The following is a 9844-nucleotide window of genomic DNA, read 5'->3' on the forward strand; positions in this document are numbered from 1 at the left end:
TGCATGTGGCTGGTGTAAATTGGGTTTTGCGCATTCTGATAAAATTATGGTTTGGAAGGTATTATATGAAAATAAATATTTGAGCCATATATTAAAAAATAAACAAGATAAAAGTCACATCTTTGAAAAGGGGGAGGAGATTCTGAACAATCTTTCACAACTCCTTTTTGAGAACAGTTGGTTTAAATTTCCAAATAACTTTTGTTTCAAAGGGACAGTATCAAAACACATGCAAAAAATAAAATTCTAAATAAGGCACAATAAATTATTTCACTGCTTAGGTATTGGATTTCAAAGGGAGAAGAGAGTATGCACAAGGATATTAGAGTGGACTATATTGTATCTTTGGGAATTGCTGTCAAATATTGATGAAAACAGAGAGACTGTCGGAGATCAGATAAAAGAAAGAAATGATTACATTTGGAAGAACAATGTGAAATGTGTGGCCAACAGAGATTTCAAATGTAAGCTAATAGCAATCCACCAAAGAACAAAGCTGGAGGAAGTCCCACATATTCAATCGCATTTACAGTCAGTTAGCATATGTAAAAATTTTATGGTGCATTTTTCCTCATCTTGGAACTCACAAAGTACTTGGTTCAGTAGATCCGAGTGTGGCACACAGTTACAGTATATTGACAGGCATCAAAAAGAGAAAAAAGTGACAACTTGGTTTTAGTCATTTTGTTATAATGTGCTTAACAAAACATTAACACAACTTTTGGACTTTCTAGAATTAAAATGAGTTACAACATGCAAGAGACTCACTGTTTTTACATATTACACATGCCCTCATGAAAAATGTTGTCCTCCAGATGCTATTTCCATGAGTATCATGGTACCTGGACATAGGATATAGAATGTCCTGTTTTGAAATATTTAGTCATGGGAAAATAAAAGTCACTGTTAAAGGTCTATTAACATACTGCTTTTCCTGGAGTGACCCTTGTTTTACAAAAGAAAAGTATTTAAAATAAAATCTCTCTAAACCACAAATTTCCACTAAGATAACTGCTGCAAACAGGGAGGATTTCAAGAACTGGTAAATCAGCATTTTCTAGGCCTACATAAAAAATTATTTGCAGAGCTTTTAAGTTTATATATATATAACTACAAAATATATAATCATTACGTGTGGAAGTATAGATTCTTTTCATAAAGACAAACATGGGCAGTATTACAAGTTCACTTAAAAGATAGTCTTTTCTGTAATAACACAGCACTACAGATTTTACGTAGCTTCAAATGGCAATTTTATACACAGAGTTTTAGAGATCTTCAGTTTTCTAAAAAAGAGCAATGAACTTTGTGTCCTGTGTTCAGATGCTTGTTACATTGCTTGTAAATCTAGAGGAACTCTGTAGACTTTGGTGAAGTTATTACAGACATATGCAATGATCACTGTGGTCTTCTGTTCATCTTGGAGACAGATTACAACCCATCCCTTGATTTAAGCAGCTCTTGGATAAAAATTTACATTTTGAACTGCTGCAGATGGGTACTGCAAAATTGACTACTCCCTTAGATTGAAAATGAGATGGGGTTCTTCATTCTGTTGGTTCGGACTTGAATCTGGAGTTTTGTTTTCCATCTTTATTGCAATAAAACTGTAAAGGGAAGATAAAGATACTTCATTACAAAAGCTGTCATCATCTCATTGCCCTTTTTCCCACATTTCATGCTGATCTTCCAAATGTAATCATTCTCTTTTGTGACCACAGGGATGATTCCTTCGCATGTACTTGCAAAGCCTGGCTCAAGCTGGGCAAATCCCCAAGCAAACGCAAGACAAAATCAAGACCCCCAAGGGGAAATTCTTTGACTAGCAGTGCCTACTGCATTTGGATTTGAAAAGGCATGATAACATCATCCAAAAGATTCAGCACTGATGATATCTGCCATGCGATCTCCAGCAAGTGGGTTTACATGGCAAGGTTTTGGTAGCAGGGGCCATAGGAGTGGCTTCTGTGAGAAGAATATAGTAGCTGCCCTGTGTTAGATAAGGGCCCCACCGCCAGCCAGAACCAAGCCAATAAGCAACGTTGTTTGCACCTCTGTGAGGGCATATTTTAAAAAGGGAAATAAATAAATTATTATTGTTATTATTATTAATAATAATAATAATAATAATAATAATAATAATAATAATATATAATATAATAATATTATAATATAATAATATTATAATAAATAATAATAATAATAATAATAATAATAATAATAATAATAATAATAATAATAATAATAATAATAATAAACAACTTGCTGCTATACAGCAGCTGGGAGAGAGGAGTGAGAAGCAGCCTTGCAGACACCGAGGTCAGTGCAGAAGGAGGGCAGGAGGTGCTGCAGGCCCTGTAGCTAAAGTTGCCTTGCGGCCTGTGGAGAGAAACATGGTGAAGCAGGCTGACCCCCTGCAGCAGGTAGTGCAGATTTCCATCCTACAATTCATGGGTGAGACCATAGTGGAGCAGGTAGGTGTGGCCTGAATAAGGCTGTGGCCTATGGAGAACCCCTGCAGGAGCAGGCCCTGGGCCAGAGCTGCAGCCCATGGAGAGGAGCCCACGCAGGAGCAGGGGGGTCAGGGGGGAGCTGCCATCTGTGGGGGATCCGTACTGGAGCAGTTTGCTCCTGGGGGATGGACCCCATGGTATGGAGCCATGTAGGAGCAAAGCTTGAAGAACTGCTGCAGCAGCCCCTGCAGACTCAGTTTGGGAAGGACAGCATCTCATGTGAGGTACCCCACAGGGAGCAGGGGCAGAGAGTGACAGTGAAGGAGCGACAAAGTGTTACACACTGACTGCAGCCCCCATTCCCTGTTCCCCTGCACCACTCGAGGGGAGGAGGTAGAAGAGGGTAGATGGGGAGAAGGTGTTTTTGGTTTCTTTCCTTTGTTTCTCACTTTTCTAACTTGTTAGTAATAAGCAATACATTTTACTGTCTCTGTACTCTGAGTATGTTTTGCCCATGATGATGATTGCTGAGTGATCTCCCTGTCCTTATCTCAAACCTTGAGCCCTTTGCATTGTATTTTCTCCTCCTTTCCCTTTGAGGAGGGGGAGTGAGAGAGTGATTGTGGTGGAGCTCAGCTGCTAACCTCAGTAAAACCACCACAACTTTTATCATAAATACATAGATAAAGCCTTAATTAGAGTAAAGTAATTCTCAGTCATGCTCCTCACTTCTGCTGGAAGTGAAATGCTGGCTGTTATGCTGTTGTGTCCATCACATAACACACCAGCCCCATATAGACATCTCATCTCTTTATCAACATCTTTTTTACTCTATGAAAAGAAGCCTCAGAAGAAAGATTAAGTTCAGATAACCTGTTAGCCAGCCATGCACACAAAGCTCAGGTAAAGACATATTTGCTCACTTTTTCCAAAAATGCCCACCAACTAACAATTTTTAGATTTTCATATCCTTGCCTATTGTCAAGAAAAATAAACATAGAAGATGAAAGAATCTATTACTATTTTATTTTTCTGTAGTTATGTTCTTTCAACAGATATAATCAAATAAAAAACTTTTAGAAATGGTTTCTGGCTTAGTAATCTCTTCTCAATAGTGAAATAAGGGAGAGATGGTCTTGGAAAAAAAAAATAGACACAGTTTTGACATCATACCTAGGAAAAGAAAGGAGTTGAATAAATCAGTAAGGGAGTGACTTGCTTGTTCCTTAATCAACATAAAATTACATTAAGTTTAAGAAGTGTTATACTTTACCCTGTGTGGTTGTCCTGGTTTCAGCTAGAATAGAGTTAATTTTCCTCCTCTTAGCTGGTAGGGTGCCGTGTTTTGGATTTAGGATGAGAATAATGTTGATACCACACTGATGTTCTAATTGTTGCGTAGCAGTGCTTGCACTAAGCCAAGGACTTTTCAGCTTCTCACACTGTACTGCCAGTGGGCAGGCTGCGGGTGCAGCAGGAGCTGGGAGGAGACAGACCCAGGACAGCTGACCCCAACTAGCCAAAGGGATTTTCCATCCCATATGGCGTCATGCTGAACGATAAATATAGGGTGGCTGGCCAGGATGGAGGGACCAGCTGCTCCGGCATAGGCTGGGCATCGGTCAGCGGGTGTGAGCAATTGCATTGTGCATCACTTGTTTTGTATGCATTATTATCAGTAGTACTATTACCATTATTGTTATTATTTTCCTTTCTTTTCTGCCCTAATAAACTGTATCTATCTCAAGCCACAGGCTTCATTTTTTTCCAATTCTTTCCCCCATCCTAGAGAGGGAGGGTGAAATGGCTGTGTGGTACTTGGCTGCCAGCCAGGTTAAACCACAATAGTGGTAAAAGGTGATGCTGATATGTCAGAAACCCTAAACTATGATAAAACATCAAATGATCTTGCTTTTATGGTGGCAAGTCCACCTCTGGTTATAGCCAGTTCTGCTCATTCAAGTCAATACTTTTTTTTATATTGTTTATCAGGGGCTTTAAAATTGCTATTTTATGTGGCCTGTCTCCTAAACAACATCATGTTGTTGCCATTCTGTAGCCAGTCTCTTTTCAGTTGTGCCCAGCGTGTGCAGATAACGAGGGCTTTATTGGAAGTGCCCATGATACCTGTAGTGTGTGTTTTCCTAGTATTAAAAATCACCTTTTGCTCTGGATAGCTTCTAGCTGGATCTGAGGACATGACAAGAATCTAGATTTTAGAGATTAAGAAAAAAAAAAAAAAAAAAAAAAGATCTCTCTAAACTGAACAGGAGGTCTTTGATTCCCAACAGCAGAATGAAATAAATCTGTGCTAGGTAGTGCCATGATCCAAATGGAAAACAGTAGCATCCCAACTTGTAGCCATCTGCACATGTTATGGAAAGTAACCTCTCTCATAGGTTAGAGAGAGGATGAACTTGAAGAAAATGGTAGTCCTTGTGAAATTGCTATACTGGGAACTTTAGCTAGACTTGGAGTTATTCTGTAAATCACTGCTTTTATAAAACTTATTTTGTTTACCAAGTTTGGTGTCCTCTCAGGTTGCAGCCTCACATGAAGTATTTCAAATTTGGCATGTAAATACAATTAAAGTTATGACATAAATGAACTAAGGCCAACAGGTTTAACCAGAAGGTGTATGGTTTCCTGTTTTGACTCTGATGTTTTCTTGAGTTGCACAGTGTTTATAAAGGTTTTTTGTTATCTTTTAAAATTTAATTTCCTATTTTATTTATGTGACAGTAGTCTGAAAAAGCGAATCTGCTGTTGAAGTTTATAAAGGATCTAGATTTCACTGGAGAAGCTGGTGATGTGATCATTTACTGATTTCATTTGCACTGCATGCATATAATGAAATGCAGAATTTGACAATCTGTCCTTTGCAGTGAGAATGTGCAGACATACCAAATGTCATAAATGTTCCCAGCTGGAACTGAGACCTATATTTTTTTCATAGGGACAGCACATAACTTGGGAAGTTTGTCCTTAGCTCAGAGCTGGGTGGCCTAATTCCTTCTGTTTTAGGTTTTAGACCAAAATCAGTGTGTACATCTGGGTCGTAAGTGCTGAGAAATTTTGGCTTATAGTGTGAAAGATTACAACAAGCCCAGTGTTAGCAGTATAGGAGGAGCTGACAGCCTTGTGCACTCCCACTGAGTGATTGCTGGGCCCTTCCTAAGAAAAAAGTCTTTCAGCAGGCAGTCTTGGCAACAAAGTTGAGAAGATGGGCAGATGACTGCAAGCCCAAGACATACTGGAATTGGCCAGAGCTGGTGGCCATCTGGGATGTGAAACTCTCTGGGTCTGTGAAATTTTGCAAATCTGATTTTGCTTACAGCCACTCTGTTTTACTGAATTCTTCAAAACTCACACAGATGAAAGATGAAGAGATTCAAGTAAAAGTTTCTGGTTTAGACTACCACTGCATAAGGGAATTTTGCTTCCACATCCTCACATCCTCTTAACAGTGATCTCCTCTGTTTATTGGCTAACGGGCCATGTCAAAGGTTGCCAGATAAAATGCAAAATGCCCTTTCCTCAACAATGTATTGGTTACTAATCAGGGACAAATGCAAATAGTGCAGTGACTCTCTTACACATACAGAGGCATCAGATCTGGTCCTGACACACAGCAGAAAAATAGACCTTGGGCATTGTGTTATACCTTCTTCCTTGGTCACCTTTACAAAGTCACCCTTAAGTTTCATGGATCGCAGTTAGTGAATCTCTCCACATTAGATCCGAATATTTGAGCAGTTCAGGGTCACCTTGTCCCTGAAGATCATACTCTGTAGGAATAATGACGTAGCAGTTGTGGACTGCACCACTCGATGTTCCAGGTACAGCAGTGCATGCTGCCTCTTGGTGTGTGCTCAGACTTTGCCTAAAGAGGACAGAAATAGTTGCACAGTATGAGCAAAAGCTGAACTGTATTTCCCCCTGCTCTGAGGACATTAGGCAAGAATAATATATCATCTCTCAAAACTCCTTAGTGTGGTTCCACATTATCCCCAACTGAGTCATACTGAATGGTTTGGCCCCTGTCGCTAAATTGCAGAGATTACCAATGAAAACACAAGTTGTTGTGGATGTCGCTTGATAAGATTTTGTTTACACACTAGGAGCAATTTCTGAGAATCTCTAAATTAAATTAAATATCACGTTAAATTTTCTGCCAATATGTGAGTTCTAGTGCTAGTCAGTCATCAACTTTGACAGCAGTAAATCCAGCTTAAATAGAAAATACCATTAACTTTAAGTAATTTACATAATAATTACATTACCCAGATGAGTATTTCTTCCAAAAGGAGGTCACAAATGCATTTCTGACTCTTTATTGTTAGCAGTAAATTGGGAAGCTCAGTCTGCACGCAATAATATTGGAAGAGATTTGTAAAGCATTATTAAAAAGACACTAGTGTCAAAAGACTGTTCCATAAAAACACATGCACTAAAAACTTCAGCATTAATTGAATCATGCTTGTGTTTTGGCAATGCTGGAAACCTGGCTCGGTCATAACTCTGGTGATTCATTAGTACTAATTAATGCTTTTTCCAGGCTAGTAACAAACTAAAGAGAGACTGTTTTTCTCTACTGATCATTCCACAGTTACAGTAATGGTTTGATTTATGTATCAGCCACTTAATGCTGTATTTCATTCATTTCTAAATGAGTTTCAAAGGGACTGAGGGTGCTCATGCTAAAGTTTAAGACAAGCAAACAAACAATGATGTTTTCTATGGCTACTGCTAAGCAACAATGCTGGGTTTCCTACGGCTTTTTGCCCAACCTGTTCTGGCTCCTCTTCCCCAGGACAGAAACAGCTCCAGCATCCTCACAGCACTGCCTTCACACTCCCTTCCCCATCCCCAAAAGGCTGGGCTGGGCTGGCCGCCACGGATGCTGCGATGGGCGCAGAGCTACCAGCTGCAGGCTGGCCAGCTGGCTGCGGGCTTTTGGCGGGGACCTGTCTGTCCCTGCAGTGGGGCCACCACCCTCACTTGCTCCTCTCGGCTCTGCTGCTGAATTTCCCAAAAAAGCCTCACAGCTTCATGCAGGCAGTTCAAGCTGAGGGCACAGTTGTATCTTCAGACCTACACCGTGGACCTGAACTTCAATATTGTTCTGCTCTCAGATCTACAGGGTAGATTTTGACTCCAATATTTTGCTCTCTCTACAGGCACAAAAATGTGTGTGCCAGCAATAGCATAAAAAGTGTAAATGCTGCAAAAATATGTTACCATTTCCTCTCACTCTGCTGCCCAGTTTAGAAATTTGGCTGGAGGCATTCACCTCGGTTTGGATTTTTCTTTTAATATCGTTTTTCTGTAACTGTTTTCTTTTACATTTTTGAAACATTTTTAGTGTTCAGGAAATGTCTTAGAAGGGGAGCCTGGAAACAGAAGCACTTCATTTACCCATACATAAAGAATAGGGTGAGCAGTGCCCTGTCCTGCCAGTGAGCTTCAATCAAGGGTGAAGTGATCTTCTTGGTGGCTGAGAAAATATTTTGAGCTTCGTTCACATTCAGTTCTTGGCCACTTTTGGCTGAGCAGTGACAATTCAAGTGTTGTGGATCTCTTTCCATTAAGTACAAGACTGACATCACCAATGCGTTTCCCATATGACAGCAAAGAGTTTCCAGATGGAAACTACTTTCCAACACTGTTGAATGGCCATGAACTGTAGCAGGGACAGAGAGGTCTCTGAACATCTGAGTCAGATAAAACAGCTATTGTAAAAGAAATATATATATATATATATAAATTGATAATGATAATCATGATAATGATAATTATGATAATTATAATGACAACAACAATAAAATACCTGGCTCAGCATATATGTGAGGGGAAAGGTCATGTTAGTTTTAAAGGGTCCACTCACTGTCCAACAGGTATAGGATCAGACAGATTGCCTTTGACAGAAACAGTAAACCACCATGGCCTTGTAACAAAGGGGGGTTACATTTAAGTTGATATATGAGATCACTTAGAAAACGATTTGTGCTCCCTATCCTTTAGATTTGCTAATGAAAAAAATACCTGCTCCTAACATATTATACACATATGTGGACCAATAATAAAATACTGCTCTTTCAAAAACCAAATTAATATATTTTGCAACTAAAGAGCATTTGAATTAGAAACAGCTTAAAATCCAACCAGGGAGAAAAACGGGAGGAATTAGAGATCAGTGTGTAGTTACGAGTCTACAACCTCATTAGGATCACAGGGATTTGGTGGGACACCTGAGGTGGCTGGAGTGCTGCAATGGTTATGTGCAAGCTCTTCAGGAAGCAGACGTGGAATGGCAAGGAGGGGATGTCACCCTTTATGTGACAAAGCAGTGGGAAAGCATGGATCCCTGCCTAGGAAGGGATGAGCTAGCTGAGAGTTTGTGTGCCAGGATTAGAGGGCAGACCCATGTCAGCAACGTTGTGGTGGGTTTCTGCTGCAGTCTGCCTGACCAGGAGTTAGATGAGGCATTCTTGGAATAATCTTCACATTTGCAGGCCCAGGTCCGCATGAGGACTTCAGCCACTGTGAAATCTGTTGTAGGAACAACACAGAAGGGTACAAGCAATCCAGCTGTTTTACAGAGTGCACTGATGACAAATTCTTGACACAGGTAACTGAGGAACAGATGAGGGAAAGCACTCTGCTAGGCCTCAGGCCTACATATTAGTCAACTCGGTCATGGATGTGAAGGCTAGGAACATCCTTGGCTGCAGTGACCTTGAGATGGAGGAATTAAGGATCCTCAGAGGAAAATGCAAATAGCAGGACCACAACCCTGGACTTCAGGAGAGCAGACTTTGGCTTGGTTAGTCCTGCTTGGAACAACCCCATGGGAGAAAGCCTGGGAGAAAAGACTAATCCAGGAGAGCTGGTTGATATTCATGGATCATCACCTCCTCCAAACTCAAGAATGGCCCTTCCCAACATGCAATAAATCAAGCAAAGGTGGTCAGAAACCTGCATGGATAAATGAGCTGCTCCTCACAAAATTCAAGCATGAAAAGGAAGTGTACAACAGATGGAAACAGGGATAGATGACCTTGGAGTAATAGAGAAGGACTGAAAGATTGAAGAGGATTCGGTGAGGAGCATTTAAGCAAACTCAGCATCCATAGGACTTGATGGGATCCTGCCATGACTGCTGAGGGAGCAGTTTAATGTACTCTCAGTGATCTTTGAAAAAACATTGTTGCTGGAGGAGGTAATTGAGGACTGGGAGAAGGCAAATGTCATTCCTATCTTCAAGAAGAGCAAGAAGGAAAATCTAAGGAACTACATGCTGGTCAGCCTTACTTCAGACCAGAAGAACATGATGGAGATAATTCTCCAGATAGATATGATTTGGAGCAGCCAGCCATGGATATACAAAT

The 9844-nt window shown here is 40.3% G+C and overlaps 1 long non-coding RNA gene across 1 annotated transcript; it reads right to left on the reverse strand.

The window, feature by feature from the left end:
* Positions 1-669: 669 nt before the first annotated feature.
* LOC311435287 lies at positions 670-3902 on the reverse strand. The gene is made up of 2 exons (XR_014692034.1): positions 3727-3902; positions 670-1607 (listed from the first exon to the last, which is right to left on the reverse strand). It is a non-coding gene; the product is annotated as an uncharacterized lncRNA (long non-coding RNA).
* Positions 3903-9844: the final 5942 nt, after the last annotated feature.

The sequence above is a fragment of the Aythya ferina genome (genome assembly GCF_964211825.1).
Source record: "Aythya ferina genome assembly, chromosome: 3".
NCBI classification, from domain to species: domain Eukaryota; kingdom Metazoa; phylum Chordata; class Aves; order Anseriformes; family Anatidae; genus Aythya; species Aythya ferina.